We start from the raw sequence: 28,000 nt of genomic DNA, 5'->3' as shown, positions 1-28,000 counted from the left end.
CTGCAGATGATTAAAAAACAGTAAAACATGGACAATTTCAAAGTTTATTTCAAGAATAAACTCATGAAAATTCATCTAATTACGCAGCAGTGTACCAAAAATAATCTTTTCCAAACCTAAATGTGTTTAACAAAACACACAGTCAGCTAAGCCAAATGAAAGCAAACGTGTGTTTATGCCACAGTCACCCCCTCCCCTTGGTGCTCAAGTGGGCAGGAGGGCTTGGCAGAGTTTGGAAGCCTGTTGGCGGCTTCTGTGTCCTGAGCTGCGCTCGTCAACATTTCCAGCGAGGGGCCATTGGCATCCACTGGTCACGGAAATAGGCCCTGTTGTGAGTGGTCTCGGTTCCCGGCCATGTGCACAGCTGGGTGTGGAGAACTTCGAGAATTTTGCTCTCAGGAACCGCCTCGGGCAGAAGACACAACTAGACTATCGCGCACGTAAATAACGCACAGCCGGGCCTTGTCGGCCGCTGAGTCACAATCATAGTGGCAACGGCTACCACGTAGTGCGCCCTTGCTGTGAGTCAGGTATTTACTCGAGGGCCTTACATTCATTTTGTCAACTGATTCATAGGGCAAGACTGGGAGGTGGTGTGGTTACCCTATTTTAAAGGTGCAGAAACTGAGGTTCATAGGTAAATACCCTTCCTAAGATCACTCAGACAATTGGTTGAGCTGAGATGGACTCTGCCTGCCTTCCAAAGCCATGTTCACCTCTGCTCTATCACGCTATGTTAGCTTGGTCCGGGGCTGGCTTCTTTGGGGAATCCGTGGGAACCTAGCTTTCCCAACCCAAACAGCAACTTGTCCTTCTCTGCATCTCAGTATGTTCACCTGAAAAATGGAGAATGCAAGCCTTAGGACATAGGAATAACTCAAAAAGTCATGAAAGATTATTATTCCATTAGACTATACACTCTCGGAGAGCAGGAAGGTATCTATTTTATTCATAGTTGCATCCCTCAGACCTTCCACATAGTAGCTCTTAGAGTGTTGGCCATATACTAGTCATTAATGCATGGGAAGTAAAAAAAAAATAAGAGAAGTGTCCTTCCTATAAATTGTTTGTGGCATATTTGGGAAAAGAAGACTACTCCACGTAAGCAGAGGAGAGACCCACTCCAGTGAACATTCTGTTATGAGAATATTGACTAGGCTCATCAATAATGTCATATTGGAAGCGTACCTTGCCATGTATTAGAAATTGGGTTCTGGTGGGGCGCCTGGGTGGCTCAGTCGGTTAAGCGTCCGACTTCGGCTCAGGTCATGATCTCGCAGTTTGTGAGTTCGAGCCCCGTGTCGGGCTCTGTGCTGACAGCTTGGAACCTGGAGCCTGCTTTAGATTCTCTACAGAGAGAGGGAGGTAGGGAGAGAGAGGGAGAGAGAGAATCCCAAGCAGGCTCTGCACTGTCAGCACAGAGTCCAACACAGGGCCCCATCTCACGAACCATGAGATCATGACCTGAGCTGAAATCAAGAGTCAGTGTCAGGTGCTCAACTGAGTGAGCCACCCAGGTGCCCCCAGGCAAGTGTTTGAGCCTCTCTGAGCTTCTGTCAGGGAAGAGTCATAATGGTCTCACTCTGCTTTTCTCTTTGCATGGTTGTGAGGATCTCCCAAAATACAGTAAGCACTGTCACGTGCTGTATGAAATGTCATGACCATCATCACTGTTTGACAGTGAGAACAGGCAGATGAGGTTGAACTCACTGGAGGAAATGGTTAGAGGTTTGAAACATGAAGGGGGAGCCACATTTCACTGTGGATTATAATGGATTTCCAGGAGAAGAACTAAAATCAAGGATCTATATCAGATTCAAATCCTATGTTTCCAGAAGCCTATATCATCCTGGGGGTTCTCACTCAATCACTTGCCTCCCAGTGGCAATATTAGACACTCCCTAAATGTTTTTCAAATGTAGCTCATTTGTCTTAATTGTGATAAAAGAGTTGGATTGAATTAAAGGAAATAGGGTTGAAACTTAATTACAACCCACCCACCCCCAAACACACAAATAAAATAAAATCACCAAATCAACTGTCTTCATGAAGTTCTGCGGTCTTCCCCACCTCTCTACCTTTTCCTTAACTGAAGCAGAGAACAAGAGGAAAGAGCCTGGCTGCTAGAAAGGTCGTAGGAATGCGTCCTTGGACACCCAGGGGGAAGGAACCTGGGACTTCCGGGAAACAGGAAGTCCCCATCTCCCTTCAACTCCTTGAAACATGCTTTCCAAGATTGGCTTAAAAAGTGAAGGTTTTTATCTCAACATTCAGCTATTGATTCATGGAATATTTTCAATTTCTGCTGTGTGCCTGGCACTGTGCTAATCCTTGGGTCTCCAGGCTTTTCTTATTTTGTATCTCTGTGACCTTGGGCAAGTCCCTCAAAGGTTCTGATCCCCAGTTTATTTGGAGAACTGACATCCTTTTTTACATGCCTTCCAAAGTTAGTAGAATGATTGAATTAGGTTAAAATGCTTAGCACACTATCTGACCTATAGCGATTACTTTAAAAGAAATAGTAAAGAATTGAAGATTAAAAGGAAAGAAAGAAAGAAAGAAAGAAAGAAAGAAAGAAAGAAAGAAAGAAAGATCTCTGGATATAATAGTGGGATAAGCCATAGAAAGAACTAATTATAGTTAGCAGTTGGAAGAAACACATGCATGTTTTGCATGCATGTGCAAAACACAGACTGGATTCTGCTAGCCCCTTCTCAAACACCCTCCGTGTCTACCACACCATTCCGCAGGAGCCCAAACTCCTGAGGCCCTGGCCACCCTCCAGACCCATCTCTCACAACCCCAACCTTAGCCCCCACTCTTTCGCCATGTGTGGGTTCTCTTGGCTGGCTCTTGAAGAGACAGTGTTCTTTCGGGCATCTCCACCTTTGTCCAGGCTGTTCCCTCTACTTGGAAAAGCCCCAGTCATTTACAAGACCCAGCTGAAGAGCAGCCCCTCTAGAAGACCCCCGGTCTTGTCCTCCTGTCCAGGCAGAATTTTGTTCCCTCCTCCTGTCCCCACAGCATTTGGACAGTTGACACAATGTTCTTTTTGTGACCGGTTTTCCAGTAGACCACGGGCTTACTGACTTAGCAGCCTCTCCATCATGGAGGGGTCTGGCCCAGTGCCTGACATGGGGGCGTTTAGTGATGGAAGAGGTAGAGAGAGGTAAGCAGAGAGGCAGGAAAAGATCAAGAAATTTTTGACAGTGGTTCCCAGAGATGGGGGGTGAGTCCAGGGATGGGCTACTGAGGCTCACCTGGAAAAATTCTGAAAACAAAACAAAACAAAGCACACATATATTACGTCCTCCTAGGATTGCTGATGTGTGGACCCAGGTAAAAATGGATTTACCTAGAAGCTAATGAAGCTTATACTTTAGGAACCTTCACTTGCACACCATTCCAGCACCTGGCGAGGTGTATTTCTTGTTTATAATCTTTTTGTTTTTTTATTTTTCTAAAAGTTTATTTATTTAGGGAGAGAGAGCCCAGGCAGGAGAAGGGCAGAGACAGAGGGAGAGAGAGAATCCCAAGCAGGCTCCATGCTGTCAGCACAGAGCCAGATGCAGGGCTCAATCTCACAAACCGTGAGATCATGACTTGGACCGAAATCAAGAGTTGGATGCTCAACCAATTGAGCCACCCCGATGCCTCTATAATGTTTTGTTTCTTTAAAAAGGTCCATCCATACAGAATGAGCTCAGGCCCCATAAAACCTGGACCACATCTGGCCCCGGGATCTGGAGTTTTAATAACTTGCTAAGTGATTCTGGTACACAGCCAGGGTTGGAGATCACTTGCTACTCAATCAATTTACAGACCAGAAGCATCAGCTTCACGGGTGAGTGTCTTAGGAATTTAGAGTCTCAGGATTCACTTAAGACCTATTATATCTGAGTTCACATTTTTACAAAATCTCTGGGCTGACAAATGTCCATTGACAGATGAATGGATAAAGAAGATGTGGGGTGTGTGTGTGTGTGTGTGTGTGTGTGTGTGTGATGGAATATTACTCAGCAATGAAAAATAATGAAATCTTGCCATGTGCAACAACGTGGATGGAACTAGAGGGTATTATCCTAAGCGAAATGTCAGAGAAAGACAAATGCCGTATGATTTCACTCATATGTCGAATTTAAGAAACAAAACAGATGCACATAGGGGAAGGGAAACAAAAAGAAGATAAAAACAGAGAGGGAGACAAACCATAAAAGACTCTTAAATACAGAGAACAAACTGAGGGTTGTTGCAAGGGTATTGGGTAGGGGGATGGGCTAGATGGGTGAGGGGCATTAAGGAGGACACTTGTTGGGAGGAGCACTTGTTGGGAGGTAAGCGACAAATCACTAGATTCTATTTCTGAAATTAGAACTACACTATATGTTAACTAACTTGGATTTAAAATTTTTAAAAATTAGAAAAATAAATAAATGACAAAATCTCTGGGCTGGTTCACATGAAGACATTGCATTCAAAATAAAGTTTGTGAAGTGTGGCTCTCATTTTTTCTCCGAGAGAAATATTATTTTCAGCCGTGAGATTAAGGAGGCCTTCTTGGAGGAGGTGATCTCCGAACGTGGCCCTAAAGTAGAAGCAGTATTTGGGTGTGTGAAGTATATTCCAGCAGAGAGAGCAGTGTTAGTAGACTCACTGAGGTGGGGAGTATGGGTGTGTACAGGTGGTCCAGGGACTTCGGGCTGGAATTAGGCAAGGGCAATTGCAGGGAAGCTGCCTGGAGTGGAAATGGGAGTGGCAGGCAGGCCGTGAAGGCACTCGTGTGCTGGATTAAGGCCCCTGGATTCTAACAGGTAGGAATGTGGGGGTTTGGTGTTTGGTTCCAAAAGATATGAGAGACTGAGCTGCAAAAGCAAGACTTGCCCTGGAAGACGGAAGGGGCCACGCATATTCATGCATGCTCAGGTACAGATCACTTATGCCCCAGCCTTTCCTGAAGAAAGTACTGGAAAGGAAGGGACGGGAGGCCAGAAGAGAGGGCTGAAAGAAATTACTGGAGGCCCTCATATTTATTTCCACCCTGGAGGGCTGCTGAGAGTCTCCACCTTGCTTGCATACCGGAAACTCCATGACCACTGGCTGATGGAGGTGTGAAGAGGGGAAGGAGCTGGTGTGGTCCAGGCTGAGCCCTGTGAATTCCCCATCATTCCCCATTCCTTCCGGCCAGCACCTGCAGCTTCTTCTAGTTCACTCATTCCCATGGCCCCAACTAAACCTCCTGCAGGGTTGGGCCGCCTGGGTGGCTCCGTGGGCTAGGCTTCTGAATTCAGCTCAGGTCATAACCTCACGGTTGGTGAGTTCGAGCCCCGTGTTGGCCTCTGTGCTGACAGCTCAGAGCCTGGAACCTGCTTCAGATTCTGTGTCTCCTTCTTTCTCTCTGCCCCTCCCCTGCTTGTGCTCTCTGTCTCTCTTTCTCAAAAATAAGTAAATAAATAAATACACATAAAACAAACTAGCCTCCTGTAGGTTGTTAGGAAAGTTAAAGAGGAGAATATAGCTCAGTACCAGGAATCTATTAGGACCTGAAAAAGTGCATGAAATCCTTTGAAACTTGGCATCAGAGCTCATGGCCCATACATTTTTCTACCCTATACCCGGTTCAAATTCTAATACATAGTGGATTTTCAATGAATGACTCCTGGAGAAAGTGGCCAAAATACCAGCTAATGGGAAACTCATTGCCATTTGGCCTCGGAGAAGGTTTTGTTAAGGGCTGTGATATTACACACACTTTAATAACGCACACCAGTCACAATGTAGTGGGCATTTACTGTGCCCATCACTGTGCTAAGCATTTTGCCTCTATCATTTCATTTAGTCCCATCCTACTGATGAGGAAAGGGGGCCTGAGAGATGCTGAGCATCTGGCTCAAAGTCCCGCTGCCATGAAAAGGCAGAGCTGGAGACAGACTGAACATCAGTGGGAGATGAGGGCAGCATTCAAGTGCAAAGCTTCTTTCCGGTGTCACCGGTAAACGGGGTCCCATAGGGAAATGCACATTTGGTTTGTCCCCTCCCCCACCTCGCCTTTCTCAGATGTTAGGGAGAGTCAACATCACGCTTCATACTGGTGGACTTTGTACACTCAGTGTCAGAGAAAACACAGAGAAAACATCCCGGATGATTTAGTTCAATGCTGCTGTCTTACAGATGCTAAAATGGAGGCCCAGAGAGGTTGCCTGACTTGCTCGAGGTAACACAGCATTGAGAGTGGGAGGGCTGGGCCCCATGTTAGATTTTCGGCTCTCATCATACGGTTCTTACATTAAGATAAAAACAAACATTAAGAAAAAAGGTTATCTTTCTCACTCTGCCTTCTTCACATCTTTCTCCCTTTATTAGCTTTCCTCTTCTCTTTTACTTCATTCAGCTCTTTATTGGTTCAGCAAATATTTAATGAGGCACTGCTCTAAGCATTTTACGCGTACTAGGTTATTTAAACCACGCAGAAACCTTGTGATGCGGTCACTATCATTCTTCCCATTTTACAGATGAGGCACGTGTGGCTCAGAAACCTTAGACAAATTGCCCAAGGTCAGAGAGTTGGAAGGCGGTGAGGACCTACGGAGATGTCTGTGTTGATATGTCCTCCAAGTGCCTGGTGGCCACTGGAGGTGAATGCCTCCAGGAGGGACAGGAGGGACAGGTGTTCCCATGAGTCTTTTATCATATTTCTCCTTGGTTGTTTTTTGGAGAATAATCCTCACGTGGTTTGCCCCAGGGCATGAAGGGGGGGGACTGCACTGCACTTGGGGCTGTGGGTCATGTGGTTTAGAGCCCTGAGAGCTGGAACTTAGCTATGTCTCTGCCACTCACTAGCTATCACATAGGATGAGTCAGTTCATCCCAATTTGCCTCATCTAAAAAATAGATGGGCAACAATAGTCAATTCTACCCGATTGTGTGTGCATCAGAGGAGTAAACTGAGGTAAAAGTAGTTTATCGTACCAAAAGGCAGAACCAAAGAGAAGTCAAATAGCCATCAACCTTCCTCTGCTTTTTTTGTATAGATGTTTGTTAAGAAAGGAAGAAGGGAACTCTGCGGGGTGCCTGAGCTTAAGATAAGGATGACCAAGAACCCAAAAAGGAAGGCAGGCTCTGGAGATGATCTCTCTGTGGGTAAGGGTAAGAGGATGGATCATTTTGGAAGAGCCCAGGGGATAGTAAATGGTCTCTGGTTAAATGGATGGTTGTAGTCATTTATTCGTTCAAATAAATATTTATTGAGTATCTCCCGTGTGCCGGCCACAATGCTAGACAATGGGGTGGAGTGGTTTACAGAACAGACATAACCCAGATCCTCATGAAGCTTACGGTCTACTGAAAGTCGGACCCAGAACAAATGCATACAGCATCTAAATGCATTATTTTAAACTGTGACATGTTTTCTATAGGAGAGGAAAGACAGCACTGGAGGACTCAATACCCTATCTTCCCCATTCTCCCCCCTCTAGTACCGCCCGTGCCTCCCAGACCACCCCATCTCCTGACACCCACCAACTGCTTTTCAAAGGATCATAGGCCTCTGCCTATACAGGTTTATATTCTCTTGATTCAGTGCGTATCTTAGTTCGCTCAGGCTGCTATTATAACAAAATCCCCAAAGCGAGGTGACTTATAAACAACAAACCTTTAGTTTTCACATCTCTAGAGGCTGGCAAGTCCAAGATCACAGGGCTGGCAGATTCATGAGGGGACCCGATTCCTCGCTGATGGCAGTCTCTCTGCACTGTAACCTTGAGTGGCAGAAGGGGCAAGTCTGTCTTTTATGAGGACACTAATCCCATTCATGAGGGTTCCACCCCCATGACCTCCCAAAGGTCTCACCACTGAATACGGTCACCTCGGGGGTTAGAATTTCAACAGGAGAGCCTGTTAGGGGTGGGGGGGGTGGACACAAACATCAGCCCAGGGACAATGAACAATCTTTTGAATGCCCAAGAAAAACCTGTACACGTATCTCCAAGGGTTCGGCTGCTTTCACAGTCCGACTTGACCGCAGCCCTCTTTGATGGGCTTCCAGCATATTATTAGTCCTACTTTACAACTACAAACAATGTTCACGACAGTACAAAGACTTGTCTAAGATGACACGGCCAGTAAGGCCACACTAGAGCTCAGGATTCATGCTCTAAGAGAGGGTGACATAAAGGGATCCAGAGCGTATAGAAAAGGCTGAGAGCATGCCTGACTCAGAAGGAGGTCAGACCTCCAGGACAGTGAAGTTCTAACCCTTAGGAAGCTAGAACGGAGACAGCAGCCATTCTTGGAAGACCCACGTCCATTCCAGTTTGGGCGGCCAGAGAGGCCCTTTAGGCCCAGAAGCAGGATTTTCAGAGCTCTAACGGGAGCCCTACTCAAGTCTGGGATGGGGAGCAAGGGGCTTGCCTGTTACTCCAGTCTCTGTAAGGGCAGGGCCCCAGTCACCCCCATAAAGGCGCACGCCAGAGGACCAGGGCTTCGGGTGGTCTGGCTGAGTTGCTCCCACACAACCGCCACGCAATACTCCCCGGGAACGGGGTTCCAGGCTTTGGGACCTGAGCTGGTCTGGGGGTCGGTCGGCCCGCCCCATGGCCGCTTCCGAGGCCGGCCGGGCCCGGCCGTGCAGTTCCCCGATGCGGACAGTAGGTGGCAGTGGGTCGTGAGAAATCTCGGTCGTCGCCGGGCAGGGCGCGGAGACCCAACCCGGAGAAAAACGCGGCTGGGCTTGGGCCGCGGCGCCGAGAGAAACGCGCCCCGGGGTGGGGCGTGGGGGCCGCCCCGGGCCGTCGGCTTCGGCCGAACCGAGTCTGCGAGGACCTGGGAGGTAGCGCGGGACTGGGACCTGAAAGGGCTCCCCGGTACTCCTGGCCCCCGTAGGCTGCGCGGTCCTGGGGCGCCCTGGGGACCCTGGCCCCCTGGGGAGGGCCCTGCCCACTGGCTCCTTACCCAGAACGAGTGCCTGGCGTGGGAATTTACTTCCTGAGCGAATAGCTTTGTTGTTTTGTTTTTTAAGTGAAGGAGAAACAGCCGTTCAGAGAGGTTAAGGGGTCTGGCTGTGGCCACAGCGCGCGACCGTGGCCGGGCAGGATTCGAACCCTGCTCCGCGTGCCCGGAGCCCGCGCTTCCACCTGCTGAGCAGCACCCGCGGGGCCTCCGGCGCGAGGAGCGCCCGCTGGCCTCCGTGGCCTTTCCGGTGACTGGCTCTGTTCAGCGGTGCTGTGGCCCCGGGCTGGTGTGCCTCGGTTCTGGGGCACTGTCCCCGGAGGGGAGTGGCTGCGATGGCCTCTCCTGCCAAGCGGCAGGGGCCCGTCTCCCGCGAGGGGGCCTGGCCCGGGCCGCCCCCTCCTGTCTGCCTCCTCTTCTAAGGCAGACTGGCTCTCCCAAGCGCTTTTACTCTTGGGAATTCGTTACATCTTTACTACCCCTCCGGGAGGCAGGCAAAGAGGGGCTTGCATTTACAAAAGAGAAAACTCGGGCTTCCGGAAGAGGTGATCCGCCAAAGGGTGCAAAGCTAGGGCATGGCTGAGCCTGGTCTGGAACCCCAGTCCTCCCAGTTGTCCCCCCACCCGCCTACCCCCAGTCAAGGCAGGGCAGGGGGTGCGGGTCTCCCGCAGGGGAGGCCACTTCTGGCCTCTTCCACTCCCACGGCAGGCAGGCGGGGAGCAGCGGACAAATTAATTCACGCTATCTTTACATTATGTATAATGCTGCATGATTTTATTTTCCTTCATTCCCGAAATCTTTTACAGTAATTAGTAGCCGAGTAAAATATAAAAATCAATGCAATATAACACTTTAATGGTAATAATACACCATCCCGTCTAATTAATAAAATCTGTTGTTTCCAAGCTCGATTATTTATTTGACAAATTGATAGCACACATCCTGTTCATACCCTCTTCCCCGGCGCACATCCTTTCAATTTATTGAATAAAATTGTAGCAGGAAAATAAACAGATTGTCTTCTGACCTGACAAGCAAGTGAGAAATAAACCCCTCACTCATACATCCCTAATTGTTCTCAACAATATTCCCGAACACATGTCCAGATTGGTTAGAGATGAATCTCAGCTTTTTCCTCCTTTAAAAAAAAAAAAAAAAAAAAAGCTGCTCCTTACTTCACGAAAAAGAGTCGGTCGGAGCTTTCCTTTCCTCTGGGCAGTGTTTGCATTGGGGCAGTTTGGGGAACTGAATTTTGTGACTGTGCTCAGAGACTCCGAGGACAAGGAACGGGGCAATTTTTCTGGCTCCGGGGAGAGGAGGTCTCTGATGATTCAAGCTGCCCCTGGAACACTGAACCCCTGTCAGAGGCGGCAGAGAGGGTCAGCAAGGGAGCAGGGAGGAGGCAGATGGAAGGGTTGTCATCAGGAGTTGGGAAAACAGACCCCAGAAAAGGGTTAGGGCAGGATCCTCAGGCCCGGCGATGCTTGTGGGTAGGGGCAGGGGCAAGGAACAATGTCCAGGGTTTTCCTAGGTGAAACGTGGGATGAGACACTGATCTAATTACAAACTCAAATGTGTGTTATTTTATGTAACATGGGGACATTTCATATGCTAAGTGTGAAAATATGAGAGCATTTTAAGCTATAAATAGGGCCTCAGAGATAGAGGCAGAGATATCAACACAGAGACAGAGACACAGACAGAAAGCCACAGAGAAAGAGCAAGACAGAAAGAGAGAAAAAAAAGAGGGAGACTCACCATCTGCAGGTTATTTTGTAGCATTTTTCTCTGAAAGAAAAATTGTGATGTGATCTGTGTTTGGGGAAAAGCTGTGCTATCCTCAGCTTTCAAGCTACATTTACTGGAATAAAAAAAAAAGGAAAAAAAAATCTCCAAGTGCACACAGGTGAAGGAAGTCACCCTCTCATGGAAACAGGACTCAAAACACACACAGAGATGTCCACACCTAAACATACACACGCATACACACACCGACTTCTTTCTGATGAAAAGTTCTATGACCCCATGTGCACCAGGCCCATCATGTGGGCACACACACACACACACACACACACACACACACTGCAGCTATGCAACGACAGACATACCACAAAGGCACACACGCCCTGCTGAGCCCGGGCCATTGCATCCAGGCACGCATGCCACATTGCTGAGACTTTCTGAGCTGCCACGGTAGCTACCATATTCCCTTGAAGTTTCAATACTCTGATCTTATTAAACCTCCCCAGGTCGTCTCATCTGATCCATCCACCTCCCACTCCTGCCACCATTTTGTGCTAATGTCTTATTTTAATAATAATAATAATAATACTTAAGATAAAATTTTCCCAAGAGCATTTCCTACTCTCTCCGGAAGCCCATCAAGTAGGTGGTCACTTCAAGCTTTTTGCCAACACACAAATATAAAGAAAAGTGATCAACAAGGGCAGTTGGGGGCGCCTGGGTGGCTCAGCGGCTGACTTCGGTTCAGGTCATGATCTCACGGTTCATGGGTGTGAGCCCCACATAGGACTTTGTGCTGACAGTGAGGAATCTGCTTGGAATACTCTGTCTCCCTCTCTCTTTGTCCTTTCCATTTTCTCTCTCTCCCTCCCTCAATCTCTCTCTCTTTCTCTCTCAAAATGAATAAATAAGCATTATAAAACATAAGGGCAGTTGGGCTACTTTATCTTGTATAAAGCATTCCCTATGAATTGTTTTAGGACAGGGGTTCTACCCCCATTTTATGGATGAAGAAACAGGTAGTTTCTTTCCAAGAGAAAACAGTTGGGGTATTCATTGAAAACTAATTTTTACTGAAAACTTTCCATGGGTCAGAGACTATCTAAATGCTTTACAGGCAGTATTTCATTTAATCCTCACAATAACTCTGAGAGGGGTCCAGTTATTACATCCAGTATGATATTCAGAAGGCTTGGGTAATGTGCCCCAAATTATACAGCTAATATACGACAGGGCTTGGATTTGAACGATCGTCTGTCTGGACTGGTAATCCCTCAAAGCTGTGTTCCAGTCCCAGCACTGAGAGTCACTGGCTGAGTGACTTTGAGCAAGTAACATATCTGAGACTCAGTTTCCTCAACTATAAAATGATGAAAATTCTCTCACCTTGTGGGATTGATATAAAGGTTAAAGGGGACATGATTATAAAATAATGTGCCTCGTAGAGTGGCAGGCACGCATTAGGAGTTTAATAAAGACCATTTTTTCCTTCAATTTCCCCTTTTGTTCTTCTTATGTGAGCCACTCCACCAGAAATTGCTAGAAAGAGAACTCAGTAGGCTGGGGCTGCGCCTAGTATAGCTCGGGGTTCCAAGCCTTGGTTTTACCATTTGCAAAATAAGGAAAGAACAGCTTTTTGTGAAGACAAAATGGGTTAAAGCATAAGAGGGCATGACAGTGCCTGGTATACAGTTGGTGCTAAATAAATATTTGTAAAAGGAAAGAAGGGAGGGAAGAAAGAACCTGGCAAATGGTGCCCAAGTGCTCAAAAAGAAACTGTGCCCCAGCAGCTGTCAGGGCCTGGGACAGGTCCCACACTGGCTCCACCAAGCAGTGGGCAGGAATGTTCCAGCGGGTGGTGGATGTCCTGTGGACCTGCTCCGTGCCATCGATCAATATGTTTTATGATGGGTCTAATTAAGCTCTCTAACGAGAGATCACGAGATGACAATTTATCCCAGAGCCATCACTCATTAAAATGCTATTTCAGGAGATGACATCGTTCCAGCCTTAATTGGAGGAGTTAGCGTGACTGGAATCCCTTGGGAGCCGAGATGTCCCTTGTCACTCCTCACCTCTGTGGTGAGGGGCTCAGATGGGGCCTGAGAGGCACACGAATTCCTCAAGTGTTGCAACAGCCCGGGGACCCTCTCCTTTATTAAGGTTGTCCCCTGCAGCAGGTGAGACACCGGCCGGTCACCAACTGGGGGCAGGCAGCCTGTGGCTGTGCAGAGGCTCACATCCAGAATCCAAAGCTGGGAACTCTCTCATCAGCTCCACCAATGTCTAGTCACATAGGCTGGGGAAGGGACTGTCCTCGTTCAAGCCTCGGTTTCCTCATCTGTAGAGAAGCCATGATGATGCCTTCCCTGCCCATTTCACTGAGTTGTTCAGAAGATTAAAGGAGGTTGTGGAGAGGCTTACAGAACAGAGGAGTGGAAAGAGCACAGACGTAGAGTGGAAGTCTGTAGGTCCAAATCTCTGTTCTATGACTCACTAGCTGTGTGACTCTAGACAAGTTACATAGCATCTCTGAGACCTGATGTCTTTGTGTGGCAAAATGAATCAGTAATAGTACCTACTTCAACAGGTTGCTGGGAGGACTTTAAGGCTTTTATATTCAGCTTGGTTTCTCAATATCCTGGGGCCACAGAGATGAGGAGGCACAGCTGTTTTCTGAGGGATCCTGTCATATCTTAGTGTCCACAGAATAATACACCAAGGACAAATGACAAATCTGAAGTGGACTTGATTCAGCCATGCAATCCTAGAAGACACAAGGGAGGAGGTGATATTTTAGCTAGACTGGAAATAGGAGATCATCTTCAGTTGAAGAATAAAGGAAAGAGCATCCTGGGATAAAGGAGCAGGCAGCATAAGCAAAGGGACTGGGGTTGGAGAAAGTTGGTGTGTTCAGAATACAGTGAGCAGAGGGAAGTAGTTTGTGGGTGAATAAAGGGCATGGCATAATCAGAAAGGGAAAGAAAGCCAGAAGGGCAAGCAGAGAGCAGGTTTTAAGGTCCCTGAATGCCATGCAAAGCATTTGGATTTTATTACGAAGGTCACTGAAATCTCACAAAAGATGAGTCTGATAAAATACCATTATAGAACATGGACCTCAGAGGGGAAAAGCAGATTCAAGTGCTTCTGCCAACAAAGGTGGCTTGGGGCCTGGAGACTATACAGCGTGAACCTCATCTGTCCACCGAGACCAGGAAGCCCAGAGCCCCTGTGTGCTAAATGCCATGGTCGTCCGGGGAGCACATCAGGAAACAAAAACTGTGATGGTGACTTGAACTTGAAACTGCTGTTCTCCCAGAGAAGGAGAGGGAAACTGTACTCACTGAGTTCACTGAGCTGCTCTCATGCTTCCGGGATGTGGCATTTAATTCTGCTTGCACTCTCAATGAGGGGTCACTGTCCCCATTTACCAAACAATGCATTTAAGTCCCAGAAACGGACAGCTAATACGAGCATTCACATTCGATGCTTAGTCAGCTGGTCCCAAGGCAGTGCCACCACCACTGCACGCTCTCTCACAAAAAGTTGTCACATCTCGGACCTCCAACCTTCACTGATTTGAGGTATGGGCAATTTATCTCTATTTTTCAGAGGAGGATCCTGAGACACAGAGAATTCTCCAAGAAGCATTTTGCCCATGGACACCTTCTGTCAGATAACTTTCTGATAAAAAACAGAGCTGCAGCTCTTAACTGATAGCTATGGTGCTGAGGAACGTGTTTTCCTGGAACTCTGGGACAGAATTGATGGCCTGAGTCCAATCCGCCTTTCCAGAAGCCATTTGCCTTTGCTCATTCCTGCCTTCAAGGGCATATGTGGCCACTCCTGGCTCTTTGATGTTTGAAGGGGTAGAGACAGGGAATGGACACCTCTTCCTATGACATAATAAAATCATTCCCTTAACCAAAAAGGTGGGGAGGGGTCCACCATTTCCAATTAGAGTGCTTTTCAGGAAAAAAAAATGGGGAAAAACACAGTTAAAAATATTTGAAGAAAGAACGCACCCCGAAATGTGAAATTGTTCAGAAAGTATTTGTAATAGGATTCAAAGCGTTCATGACAGCCACTACTTACACTGTTTAAAAAGTTGCAATTAGTACCAAAAGGCTTGGATGAAGAAAACATCATATCATAGGCATATTTATAAAACAACTTCCATCAGCCAAAGGAAAAATGGACAGAACTCTATTACAAGCTTTTTATATTTGAAGAGCAATTTCTAATAATACATCGAGAAGCCATTTCTGAAATTGACTTAGTGTGCATGATCTGGGATTAATGTTTCCCGCAAAATCACATGCTCGTTTGAACGTAAACATTTTGCACTTCCGTTCCACCTCCTGGTTCAGAAGAATGCACCTCCAATGTGTAAAATGATCTATCAAAATTAATTGTGAATGCCCTAATCCAATCAAGTCCACCTCATTAGGCAAACATTTAAATTATTAAGTTAAATAGTGGGGTATTTCAATATAATCTTGTTACGCTATTTTTATGGCAATACAAATGCTGTCTACAGATGGGCTCAGCTTCTCGGCATCGTTCTTATGGTTAATGCACTTACCCTCTCCATTTCCGGCTTTCATCCAAATGTGTGACATTGGTCCACAACCGCTCACTCTCTCGCTGCTTCATAATTACTGAGGGAACACCTACTATGGGCTAATATTTGAAAGCTGGAGAAGACCTTCAGGGTTATCTAGTCACCTCTTTTCGCAGATGTAGGAGCCAAAGTTCTGAGAGGCTGGGTGATTCTTCCTGGATCACACACGGCAAATTTGTGGCAGAGATGCAAGGAGAACGCTGAGTTCCTGACTGCATCCACCCTTCTGCTCTCTTCTTTTCACTCTCCTGAATTGGTTTCTCGGTCTCCTTTCTTCTTTGACTCGGATAAAAATATAGAAGTAAAATAGATCAGGGGGTGCTTGGGTGGCTCAGTCAGTTGAGCGTCTGACTCTTGATTTCAGCTCAGGTCATGTTCTCAAGGTCTGTGGAATCCAGCCCCTCATCAGGCTCCTCGCTGACAGTGCAGAGCATTATTGGGATTCTGTCACTTGCTCTTCCTCTGCCCCTGCCCACCCCCCTCCCCCATCTCTCAAAATAAATAAATAAACTTAAAAAAAAAAAAGAAAGTAGATCAGGTCCATGCTGGACCTATTTTAATAATTAGTATTTTGCAAAATGACTTTTTTAAACCTCCCCATATAATACAAGACATATTCCCAACCTGGTTGTTCTTCCTGGGGCTTTTTTTTTTTTTTTTTTAAATTTTTTTTTTTTTCAACGTTTATTTATTTTTTGGGAGAGAGACAGAGCATGAATGGGGGAGGGGCAGAGAGAGAGGGAGACACAGAATCAGAAACAGGCTCCAGGTTCTGAGCCATCAACCCAGAGCCTGACGCGGGGCTCGAACTCATGGACCGTGAGATCGTGACCTGGCTGAAGTCGGACGCTTAACCGACTGCGCCACCCAGGCGCCCCTTCCTGGAGCTTTAAATAACTTGTCCTTTCCAAATTCGTCCAGTCAGCAAACAGCTATTCATCATTCGATATTTCCTTGAAGGCCAGCTCAACAAAGACATGTTTGGAAGGAATTATATCTGGATGTCTCAGACTCCAGCCCTTAAATTAGTCTCTGGGTATGTGTATGCTGTGGAGAGGAAGAAAAAAGAAGGAACAAATAGGAACTAAAGCAGCCATCAAGACCGGCTGGATGCCCATGTTGGGATCCTTTTGGGAGCCAGAGGACATGATTCTGTCCTTGCCAGAGCTCCCAGCCCATGTGCCTCTTGGGCATTGTGTCCATGGTGTCTAAAGATTCAGATTTCACCTCAACCCAGAAGGCAGGTCTAAAGGACCATTAGACTCTACCTTACTCTTGGCCATAAAGTGCAATGAAAAAATTTCCCAGGGCACCCCTTTTAGTGTTTGGCTCAAATGTGGACGTGCTTCTCTCTTCCTTAAACCTGGGGCATGACTGAAACCGGGCTAGAACTATCAGTCATTCCCAAGGGGAACTAAACACAGCACCATGAATCTGGATATCCATCGTGCACCTTTTAGCTGGTTCTCTGATTCAGGCTGCTGGGCCTTATTATAACTTCCATAAGCCCTGGGCACTTTTGCCTTCAAGGGTTCCTTCCTCCATTAAAAATTTTTTTAAAAAATTAAAAACAAAATTAAATTTATGAGTTTACTGACATAAAGAATATTAATATAATAATAATATATTAATATAATAGAATAAAACATTTTCTTCTACCCAAAAGTTCATTTTTCTTTTCTGATTTTAAAAGAATTTAAAATGTTTTCATGAGTCCCTAAAGGTATTGTGGGTCCTGGGAACTGAGCCTACTATGGCTAATAGATATATTGGCCCTGCCTGCCAGGCCGAGGGACGTCAGCTCAGGGAGAAGAGAGCCACCCATTCTGCCTCCGTTTGGTGAATGGGCCCCAACTATCAACCCAAACGCTCTGAAAATATCTAGCTTCTTTGGATCTGGACAAGAAGGAAGAGTTTTACTTCCTGTCCTCTTATTTCCCATTTCCTGTCCGGGGACAGATTAAAAATTGTTGGGGTGTAAGAAAATGCCCTTAATACCAATCAAACTCAGGCTCTCCAAGTTTATCATTGAAAGGGGGGATGGCCTTTGCTCCTTGTCCTCTTGGTTTGATTCATTCTGCCCCCCATCTTACCGAGCCACATTCTTCACATACTAAAACATGGCTCAGTTAGGGTTCGAACTGTCAGAAAGACCTTCCCAAGGGGAAAGTAAACACATAGCATACTGTAAATTGGTGATATGAAAGGGCCCACAGGAACAGAAGATGTCAGTAGCTAAGACTCAGGCGAAGGACCTGGGTAGCCTTTGTTTAAAAGGCTGTGGAAATTGGAAACTTACACAGTAGTGGTGGGAATATAAGCTGTGGCACAACCACTTTAGAAAACTGTTTGGCAGTATCTACTAAAGTTGAACATAACGTCTTATGACCCAACATTTCTACTCAAAAGTAGCAGATTGAACCACATGAAGTTGCCAACTTTTTATTGTTTTTGACCTACAAAAATGGCAACTTGATTTGATTCAACCTAATGTGTAACAGAAATGCATACACTTGCTCATCAAAGGTCATGTATAAGGATGGTCTGCTCATAATAATCAGATACTGGACACTGTGCAAAAGCCCACCGACCATAGAATGGACAAGTAAGCTCTGGTTTGTTCATATAATAGAAAAGGGCATGCAAGGAAAATACAACTATACCCAACACATTGCTGATTGAAAGAAGCCAAACACAAAAAGGTACGTATTGTATGATTCCATTTTTATAAAATTCAAGCACAAACCCTATTCATCCACAGTGTGAGAAGTCAGAAAGGAGTTACCCTAGTCAAAGGGGACTACGTATTGACTCAAAAGGCACATGAGGGGCTCTTTCTTGATCTGGGCACCGGTTTCATGGGTGAGTGTACATTTTGAGAAAATTCATCCAGTTACAACTTATGAGTTGCATATTTTTCTGTATGTGTGTTTTCCTTTCTTAAAAAGTTTAGCAAAAAAGAAAAAGAAAAGAAAAAGAAAAAGGAAAAAGAAAAAGAAAAAGAAAAGAAAAAAAAAAAAAAGAGGGCCGCAGAAGGACTCAGGCAGCTGTTGGGGCAGAGACAACAGCAGCTGGTTCCAGGAGGGCCAGCACTGCCCTCTTGCTCTTGTTTGTGTCTTGGTAGATTTTTTGGCCATTAGGTAATACGGGCTCTGTGCCAGCTGCTTCCCATGCTTTATCTCACTCAATCTACGACTCAGCACTGAGGTGGCTCCTATTATTATCCCTACCCAATGGATGGAGACACTGGGGAAACGGATGCTTAAGGACTCTAAATAACCCTCCCAAATTCACACAGCTATTAAGGGATGAGCCAGAATCTGCCCCCAGGACTGTCTCTCCAAGCCCTCTTTCTTCCTGTCCATGCTCCAGAATCAAAGGAATCGGGATCACCCGGGACAACAGGATGGTACAACTAACTCCCTTTGATTTGGGTCCAGATCCTGCCTCTCTGGCCCCTACCTTCTCTCACTGGCCCCTATTCTTGTTCCTTCCCACCAGCATGCATGGCCACCCATGAACCTGAAAGATCCCTCAGAAGGGGCCGGGGTCAGGCACCTGGAGATCGCCCACCCAAGCCAGCAGAGATATGGTTTATGCCAAGGGCATCCCAGCACCGTCTTCTCCTGCTTATTGCCCTTTTTTGACTTTGGTTCTGAGTCAAAGGTATCTGTGCCAGTTTATGAGGAAATACAATATACGGAAAAATTATGTAGCTCTAGGCCACAACAAAGGCAAAACTCAGCTTCTGCCTTCTTCTCTGACCAGAAACTCAGCCTTCCGCATCCCCAGCTCTTCCCACAGCCCCGTTCAGTTTGAGTGTGGGAAGAAGTCCCAAGAAGAAAGGCAGGAAGGAGCACTTCCTGAGTGTATGCAGTGGGAGTCCATTTACATACTCTTTCCCTTCAATACACAGGACACCCTTGGGAATTGGGTATCATTACCATTATTCTACTGCTGGGGAATCTCAGGGCTCTGTGGGTTAACCGTAAGGGCTGCTGTTTCCCTGGTGTGGGACGGTGAGACATCAGAACAAACTAGTGAGTGTTCAGGGACAACCGAAGCGCCTCCTCCCTCAGGTCTACATCCTGCCCTCCTGGAGTCCCTGCATTGGGTGTGGACATACTCACAGAGCTTGTGTCCGGTGATTTTGGTACAGGGACCGGGCATGATCGGTGCCATTAGCAAGACACGTGCTGCACTCCTGAAGCACGAAGAAGGGGACCAGTGCCTCCTATGAGGGGCAGAGGATGAGAGATATTAGCAGGCGGGGGTTCTAGTTCCAGCTTGGCCACCTGTTCCATGTGGCCTTGGAAAAACTCCTCCCCCTCTCTGATCCTTAACTTTCCCCACTGTGCAGTGAGGGAATGAGGTTTGTTGATGTCTTCCAGCCTTCCCAGTCCAGCCCTCTGGAATCTGTGAGGAGGTGTTCTTGGGTCTGGACCCTGAGGTGTTAGTGTCACTGGGGAAATCCTTGAACTCTCCCTCAGAATAGAAAAGGCAGGAAGGAACTTTCCCCCTTGGCCCGTGGCTCAGGTGGATGTCTGAATGGCAGGTGGGAATAAGGGACACGGACATCTGCAGGGTAGCTGCGGGGTCCTGTGGGCCCAGGCCCACCAAAGGCATGGGGTACTAGGCAGTCAGAGGAAGGGCTCAAGAAGGCAGGTCCTGACAGTTCCACACCCAAATCATTATGGCAACCTCCTATTTTATGTGTTCACCTCCTGGCCCCCATGCACCCTCACTGTTTCCATAACTCAGCACTTCTTAATCTGGAATTCATGCCCCTTGAAGTTGTTTGCAAAATAATACATGTAGGGGAGTATGAGAATTTTTCTGGGGCAAGAAGCCTTGATTAGATTCTCAAAGAGCTTGGGCACATGCACTTACATATACACAGAACCACTCTTCCAATTCAAACGCATCCTTTCTCCATCCCTACCACCTGTGCCGGCTTCAAGCCCTCGTCAGGGGTATCTTGGGCTATTGCAATTACCTCCTGAGGAGCCTCTTTGCCTCCAGCTTCATCTTCCTCCAGTCTGCTTCCACAGAGCCTTCAAGGTCACCGTCTTCAAATTCTGCTTTAACAACCTTCCTTGGTTTTGCATTGATCGCCTCCAGAGACAGTTCTGTGTTTAGCCTAGCTTGCAAGGTCCTTCCAAATGTGGCTTTGACTTCTCCAGTCTCACCTCCTGACAATCCCCTTCCTTGAGCATCTGGTAGGAATGCCCTTCTTCTTTAATTTGTTGAACTCTTAGGATATAAAAAGGCTTAGTTTGTTTCATTCACTGCACTATCTTAACATGCAGTGAGTGCCTGACATGTGTAGGCATTTAGTAAATATTTTCTGTAAATGAAGAATTGAGTGAATGTATCCTTGGGGATCTAGATCAAGAGTTCCCACCTCTTGAAGCCTTCTCTCTCCCCCTTAGTATAGGTAGTCATTCTCTTGGATTCATAATTCCCTGTATTGCAACTATTTTTATATTACATCTGATATCATGAGTTGTCATTATATGTGTCACAGATGTAGTTTGATGTTTCTTTATATTTCTAGTACCTAGACCAGGACTTGGCACCTATCAGTTGCTCCAAATACGTAAATGTATCTTAAATAGGAGAGAAAATGCCTGAATGCCCTTTCAAACTCAAATGCTAAGCCAGTCTTTGCCCATCAAAAGCCTATCCGTTTTGGGTGGACTGTCTCAAGTTCTCCTTCCTTCATAAATCGACTCCTTCCCTTGCCCTCAATAGGATACATTTCTGGCTTCTCCAAGCTCCCCTGGCATTTTTTGGACCCCATTCTTGTGGACTGCTATCCCTCTCCCTTGTGCTAAGAATTTACCATGAAGCTCTGCCCTACTAGTCTGCACACACCTTGAACCCTGGAGACTCATCTATTCTGTTCCTTATCCACCCCCACCCTTGCCTGCTAACCCAGCTGTAGCATGGTGCTCAATACTGGTCATGTTATGAGGCTATTGGCAAACTCATTGTTAAATTTTCCCAGTCTTGGCTGGATCTCCAATTCCTCTCCTTAGACATGGGCAACTCCAGTTTTTCACAGAATCCCGTTCTACAGAGAAAGATCCACTGGCCTGTGTGCAAGCTTCCCTGGAAGCACCAGCCCTTTGCGTTCTCCCAAGCACACATGGCCAGTCGAACCCTCCCCAGGAAACCTGACACAGCCAGGCATTCACACTTCAGGAAAAATAAAGATGAAGAAAGGGAAAAAAAAATCATTATGGGCCACAACCATTGCACAGTGAGAAGCACTAATTATTCTGTGTAGCCTGAGTTTTTCTTAGTAGGCAAACTCTTTTGAATATTAACAAATATTTATTTAGGAATTAATAATTGACATCTATTAAAGCATAATTTATGGAGAGTGAATTCCTCTTGGTTTGGGTTCCCACTGCTCAGTTACATCTGGCTGCTCCAGGAGTGACTCTTTCCTTTGTTAAAAGCGAGAGGCAGTGCTGGGGATGAGCTCCAGCAGGGGACAGGGACGAGCTTCAGTGACTGCACAGGAACAGCTCAATCAGGGGACACTGGGTGAACACTCAGTCCCGACTCCATCATTCCTTTTCGCATGGCCTTGGGAGAATTTCCTACCCTCCCCAGCCTCCCTTTCGAGACCAAGAAACAGACATCTTTATGTCTACCTTTATTTAGATGGATATGCTTGGTTGCAAGTAAAGGAAATTATTTTGAGTTGACTTCAGCAATAAAGAGGGATTTGGATAAGGACATGGGTCATCTCCCGAAGCCCTGCATGAGGATATGGCTGAGCCACAGGCACCGATGGGAGCCAGGCTGGGTAAGCTCTCAACTCACTCTCTGCTTCTCACCTCTGCTCTTGTCTGTGCACCTTATGTTCTTGTCCCTTGATTGGTCTCCACAGCAAAAGCCCAGCCTTCTCACAGCTCCTGAGCATCCCCAACATGAGTGCAGCCACAGAAGGGCATGTGAACGTCCCTTTTTGTCCCCATTTCCACTTGGCACCTGTGTGGTCCTCACTGCTTAGTGGAGAGGTGCCTGTCATACAACCGAGCATGGACAGGGGCACAGGATCACACAGAAGGTCACACCTTCCAGGCACCATTTAGTCACTCACGCATGCATTCATTCATTCAAGAACTGTTGACTGGAACCCAATGTGTACCGGGCACTTTTTGGGTGCTGGAGATATGGCAGTGAAAGAGGCAGAAAGGGGTGTGGGTCAGAGAGGCCACCCTTGTCTTGGAGGATAGGCCATTCCAGGAGAAACAGCACTGGCAAAGAATCAAAAGGAAACTACTCACTCATCCAACTCTGCAAGGCTGTTTGAAGAGCACAATGAAAGCTCCAAGCCTTTGTGTAATTTTAAGAGGTTATGATGGTAATAGACATTTTTAGGGACAACTGATAAGAAGCTAGAAAAGGAAGAAAAGGAGGAAAGGAGAGAGGGATCAAGGGAAAAAGGAAAAACCACAGAAATAGAAAAAATATCATTTTTCTAAAATGATAGGGAGGTCTATTTTGGACCAATATAAGAATTAATCTTATGCTTGGAGGCTTTGAAAAATATAATGGACAGTGGCGAGTTTTCCATTACTAGAGAGCATTCAAGTCAAAACTAGATCGTCTCCAGTCAGAGCTGATTTATAGGTCACTCATTTGATGGGGAAAAGATGGACAAGGTGACCGAAGAGGTGCAGTCCCATCCCACAGTTTGGGAAACAATCTTTATAGTCAAACTCAAGGTCTTAGGAGATGCCACACCTCTGGCATTCAAGGAGAGATGCTGCCTGTCACCTTCCCTGGCCTCCCAAGACAAGAGCTTACACCTCATTTTAACGTGAAATAAAAACAGCATTTCATCTCCTCTGGAATGCAAAACTGTGAATTTGAGTGAAATATGCAGTTTTCATTATGTTAAAAGATCTACTCATTACAATCAAGATAAGAGGATGTGAATAAGACAAATTGATCACCACTTTAAATGTATTAATCAGCTTGCAACTCTTGTCACCAGTCAAAACAGAACAGCCAGACATTTATTCTGTCTCACTTGTGTTTTAGAGCCCATCCCAGGAGGTCACGGAATCAGTGAGCTTCCCTACACAGTTTACGGGCAAACAGTCTCAACACACTGCAAAAGTTCTTGCCTGCTTAGAATCGGACTAAGAAGACACAATTAAATAGGTCTACTCATTCTGCAAACATTTATTGAACATGTACTATGTGCCAGGCATTGTGTAAGGCTCTGGAGATACAACCGTAAGTCAAAGCTGGTTGGCCCTTGCCTGCCACATTCCCATAGTTTAGTCAGGGTGCAGATATGCAAAAAAACAATTATAATACAGAGTAATTGGGGTTGAATCAATGGTCAGCATGAAGTGTTATAGGACTGAGGACCAATCTGGAGATTGTGGTTGAGGTCGTATGGCTGGGTATGAAGGATCTTCTGCACAGATGTGGTCTGAGCTTTAGATCCAGGAGAGAACAGAGGCTCTAGTGAGAAAAGATGCCAGCCCATCTCTAGAGTCAGGCCATCAGAGATGTAGTAAAGAAGGCCCAAATACTTTATTCAAAAGAACATGCCTTCTTTAGTCTAGCCTGTTGGGAAAATTTGGGCTGATATCTATGTTGGCTGAACTATCACACCCAGTCCAAAGGAAAGCCATAAACCTGGACCCAAACCCCTCCCAGACCATGGCTTCATCCTCTCACTATTCCCACCACAGTGGGGCCTCAGAGCTCTGGAGGCTGAGGGGTGGATCAGGTTGGGACCCAGGAGAAAGGAGTCGAGGGAAGGATTTATTTAAACAGGAGGAAGAAATTGAGCTTCCGGGGGAGGTTGGATAGGAAGGAAGTCCCCGTGGCTGGCTTGGATTCAGCCCAGTCAGTATTCCCATCCCCTCGATAATCTCCACTCTCAGAGGACACAGTAGCAAGACAAGGACTTGGGTGCAGGGGATCTGGGAACAGAGTCACTTGCACGAGGTGGCAGCTTGACCAGAGTCAGAGCATGCCACGAGCCGGGTTCGTCGCTCCACTCCAGCACCTTCAATCCTTCCTGCCTGAGAACAGAAAGGCAAGGCTGCAATGTGTGGGTAACTTACCCTTGGCCGGGGGTGGTCAGAGATAGAGGAACAGAAAATCTGCCCAATGTCTAGCAGCTCTCTCTTCTTCCTGTCAAGGCTGATTCTCAGGAGAGGATCTGAAATCCTGGGAATAGACTCATAAGAAGCCTGGTATCTGCCTGAATTGAAACACTTTGTTTTGGGGCTGCAGACTTAGGTACCAGTGGGAAGGTGGGATGAGGAGATGGAACCGCCCAGAAAGGAAGAGCTGTCCCTAAGATTTCTTTCTGTGCCTTTGCTCCAAGCCTCACGGAAAATGTGGAGGAGCTATTTAGGGCCAAGGAAAAACAGGTATCTTCTGGCACGATCCACTTTACTCCAGGGAATCCATGAGGCCAAATGACTCAAAGTGGGTTGAACTTGACAAGTTAACTAATTTTTTTTTTAACTTCAATAATCTGTTGTTGACAATTCCATTATGGAGAGGGAGAGAGGTGTAAACTCCGTGTAAGGACCTTTGGAGCAAGGCATTCATCTGGCTTTATGAGGCTTTGAGAGACCATAATGCATGTTTTATGGGCCCAGTCTCATTTTTAATCTGCCCCGATAAGATCACTATGCTGGAAGGATACAGAAACTCACTGGCAGAGACCATGATCCTGGCTTAGGAAGGTTTGGGCCTGTGGGGAGTTCCCTGAATGTGGCCTCTCAGGATTCGGCTCAGTCAGGGCAGTCTTGTCCCACCCTCCCAGCTCTCTCCTCCACATGGATCCTGGGTGGTAGCAGGCACGAGAGGGCACAGACCTCATGCTGTGACAGAGTAAATCACTTTAACCTCTCCTCCAGGTCACAGAAGTAGCAGCATTTTCCAAAGAGTAGCACATGTAGAGAATGGGAGAAAATGGAATCCCTGTGACTAGAAACAGACATGGTTCCAGTCACAGATTTCTGATCCTAGCTCTCAGTCAAGGGTTGGTTGAATGCCATCCTCCCCAGCCTTGACCCTCTCCAATCGTCTCCCACTTGGATCTCCCAATCCTGTCTCATCACTTCTCCCGTTGGAAGAAGGAAAGACCATGTGCACCTGCTCACGAGGCAGGGACAGTCACTCTTCATGAAGCCTCCACAGGCTCCTCTCCATCACCGGGTCTCCTCTGCAGCTGGGCTGGGGCCACACGCCAGGTCCTTAGGCTGGGAGTGGCAGACATTTGTGTGGCTTCCAGTTCAAAGTTGTCAGGGGCAGCTGTGAATTCTCCACACTTTCAAGACCATCAGGATATCACTGTTGGGAGCGGGCAGATAGTCCTGATCCAGGAAGTGCTCTTGGAAAACTGTCTCCAATGGTGCCTGACCCCTATGGCACTTGGTGGAGTTATGTCATTGAGATGGAGGCGTTGTTTGTTCTTGCCATCTAGTTTAGCCCAGCCTTACTAATATACTGAGTACTGTACATACTTATGAAAGTCTACTCTGGAGAGTTTTGGTCTAGTGCAGTGTGGGGATGTTATGGGATCCTACACTCCCCAGGATTCTTCTTCTTCCTATGTACCTCCAGATCTTATGCCAGAGTCCCTGACTCTGGAGACTCTTGGGTTCTGCCTGTTCTCAAGACTTCTGAGAATCCAGGCTATTGTCTTGATCCGGGAGGTACCACCTTTTGCCTTGGACTTAGTCTCTGGATACTGGAAGAGTCACCCTTTTACTGAATTTAGTTCATTGGAGGGTGACTGAATAGTATATAAAATATTAACTGTTCAGTTAGACAAATCTGAGTTCCAATCTTAGTAACGCTTTACTCATTCAGGCATGCATTCACCACAATACAGGGCTGTGAATGCCCACATGTGCATCTCTAGCTTGGACTGCTACTCTAAACTCCAGATCCAAGTACCCTGCTGTCTGCTGGGCATCCCAGACACAACTAGAGCTCTTGATGTCCGGAGCTTCCTCCAGGCTCCCCTTCTCAGTACGAAGCCTGGATGCTCAGCTCAGACGTTTCTTTCAGTCATTGTTCTCCCTTCTTACCCTGTAGTTCAACCATCACCGAGTTCTACAGATTCTATTCCAAATACCCCGCGAGTTCCTGTCTGCATTTCCACATCCACCATGCTGGTCCAAGCTCCTCTCTTCTCCCACCTGGAATAGATAAATAGCCTCTTTGCTCTGCACTTAATTGCCCTGTTCTATCCATTCTCTATCCAGCAGCCAAATGAACTACTAGAACCTACTGGAGGTTTTGTAATGCCTTAGGGGGTAAAATTCCAAATTCACACGTGACCTTGAGTGACCTGTGTACCCTCTGCTGACTCCATGCCCTTCCGTCCAGCTGTCTGTGCCAGGCATGCCGGGCTTTCAGTCTCTGGTCAGGTCCTCAGAGGGGCCCCATCATGCTTCTGCCAGGAGTGTTCACTTGCTCCTGGCCCGGCCACCTTCCATCATTCTTTTAAAACTCAACCGGAAGGTCTCTGTCTCGGAGATGCTTTCCCTAAACTCCCAATCTAGATTTGGTCCACCAGTACAACTTTTCATCACACCGTATACTCCTCCTTCACTTTATAGTTTGTAGTTGGATATTTGTGTGTTTATGTTCTTAATCCTTTCGTTTTCCTCAGAAGCTCCATGGGGCAAGCTACCCACGGTGTCTGGCAACCTAGTATGTTCTCAGTACCTGCTGCTGGGTGGGGAAAGGTGTTTACTGACTGGAAGGCGGGGCGGGGTGGAGGGAGGGACCAACTAAAGTGTACATGTGCAAGCACCCTACTGTAAGACAAGCTCTGAGATGTCCATATTTACAAGATAGCAAAATGAGCCAGTGATTGATGTAAAAGTGGAGGTTAGTACGGGCTTCTTCTCAGTAATCATAAATAGCTAATATTTACACAACGTTTCTTATGCATCTGGGACTCTCTATAAATCTCCACAAAAAACCTAGGAGGTAGGTTCTGCTTTTGCGCCCATTTAAAATGAGGAATCGGACAGAGAGGTGTAGTGACTTGCCCACGGTCACACAGCTAATAAATAGCAAAGCCAATATTCTGGCTAGGGTTTTCAGTACGCATGGTCTGTGCTTAGCCGCCTTGTGCTAGGCTAGGAAATGTTTCCTGGTTTTCTCTAAAATGGAAGATGAGTTTTAGGCCCGCCCGCATCTCAGTCAGCCACCTAACACAGGGACATGTCCCTGGGCTTCTCAGAGGGAATCTTGAGTCGCAGCCAGGAAGGACACCGCATTTGCCGCCCAGGGTCCAGAAGCTGGGTAGACCTGGCTTCCGGTCCTGGCGGTCACCAACTCACTGTGTGGTATCGGGCAGGTCATTCTAGTCTCAGAGCCTCTGGTGCTTCTTCCCATGTAAGAGCAAGGGGATGGACTCGTCTTGGGAGCTCCCTAAGATTTAGTACTCCAGAATCATGCCCGAGCAATCGATCCTAATCAAGTCCCAACTCCCCTTCATTCATTCCCAAGAAGTCGACCAGAAGCACGGCTTCCCGCTCATCACTTAGGTACAGGGCTGAGCTGACTTGTGAATGGGAGAGGCAGAGGGGGGTGTGGGCTGGAAGAAAGAGGAAGGGGGGAAAGAAAATGGGAGGGAAAGGAAGGAGGCGGAGGCAGAGGAGAGGAATGAGA

The 28,000-nt window shown here is 46.8% G+C and overlaps 4 long non-coding RNA genes across 7 annotated transcripts in view; all 4 read right to left on the bottom strand.

Annotated features, from left to right (window-relative positions):
• Positions 1-30: 30 nt before the first annotated feature.
• LOC147576629 (uncharacterized) lies at positions 31-9,103 on the bottom strand. Its single transcript, XR_015241434.1, has 3 exons — positions 8,947-9,103; positions 7,649-7,754; positions 31-836 (listed from the first exon to the last, which is right to left on the bottom strand). It is a non-coding gene; the product is annotated as an uncharacterized LOC147576629 (long non-coding RNA).
• Positions 9,104-11,257: 2,154 nt separating this feature from the next.
• LOC147576628 (uncharacterized) lies at positions 11,258-15,751 on the bottom strand. Its single transcript, XR_015240982.1, has 2 exons — positions 15,272-15,751; positions 11,258-13,453 (listed from the first exon to the last, which is right to left on the bottom strand). It is a non-coding gene; the product is annotated as an uncharacterized LOC147576628 (long non-coding RNA).
• Positions 15,752-16,015: 264 nt separating this feature from the next.
• LOC147576627 (uncharacterized) lies at positions 16,016-21,529 on the bottom strand. The gene is made up of 3 exons (XR_015241436.1): positions 20,307-21,529; positions 19,441-19,544; positions 16,016-16,357 (listed from the first exon to the last, which is right to left on the bottom strand). It is a non-coding gene; the product is annotated as an uncharacterized LOC147576627 (long non-coding RNA).
• Positions 21,530-24,165: 2,636 nt separating this feature from the next.
• LOC147576626 (uncharacterized) overlaps positions 24,166-28,000 on the bottom strand; it is a 46,556-nt gene continuing 42,721 nt past the window's right edge. For all 4 annotated transcript variants that reach the window (XR_015240979.1, XR_015240980.1, XR_015240978.1 and 1 more), the window contains one exon: positions 24,166-26,514. This is a non-coding gene — a long non-coding RNA (uncharacterized LOC147576626). The remainder of the gene's footprint in view (positions 26,515-28,000) is intronic.

The sequence above is a fragment of the Puma concolor genome, chromosome D1, assembly GCF_028749965.1.
Source record: "Puma concolor isolate L17-30 chromosome D1, mPumCon1.1.hap2, whole genome shotgun sequence".
NCBI classification, from domain to species: domain Eukaryota; kingdom Metazoa; phylum Chordata; class Mammalia; order Carnivora; family Felidae; genus Puma; species Puma concolor.
This window is presented reverse-complemented; position numbering and strand designations above follow the sequence as displayed.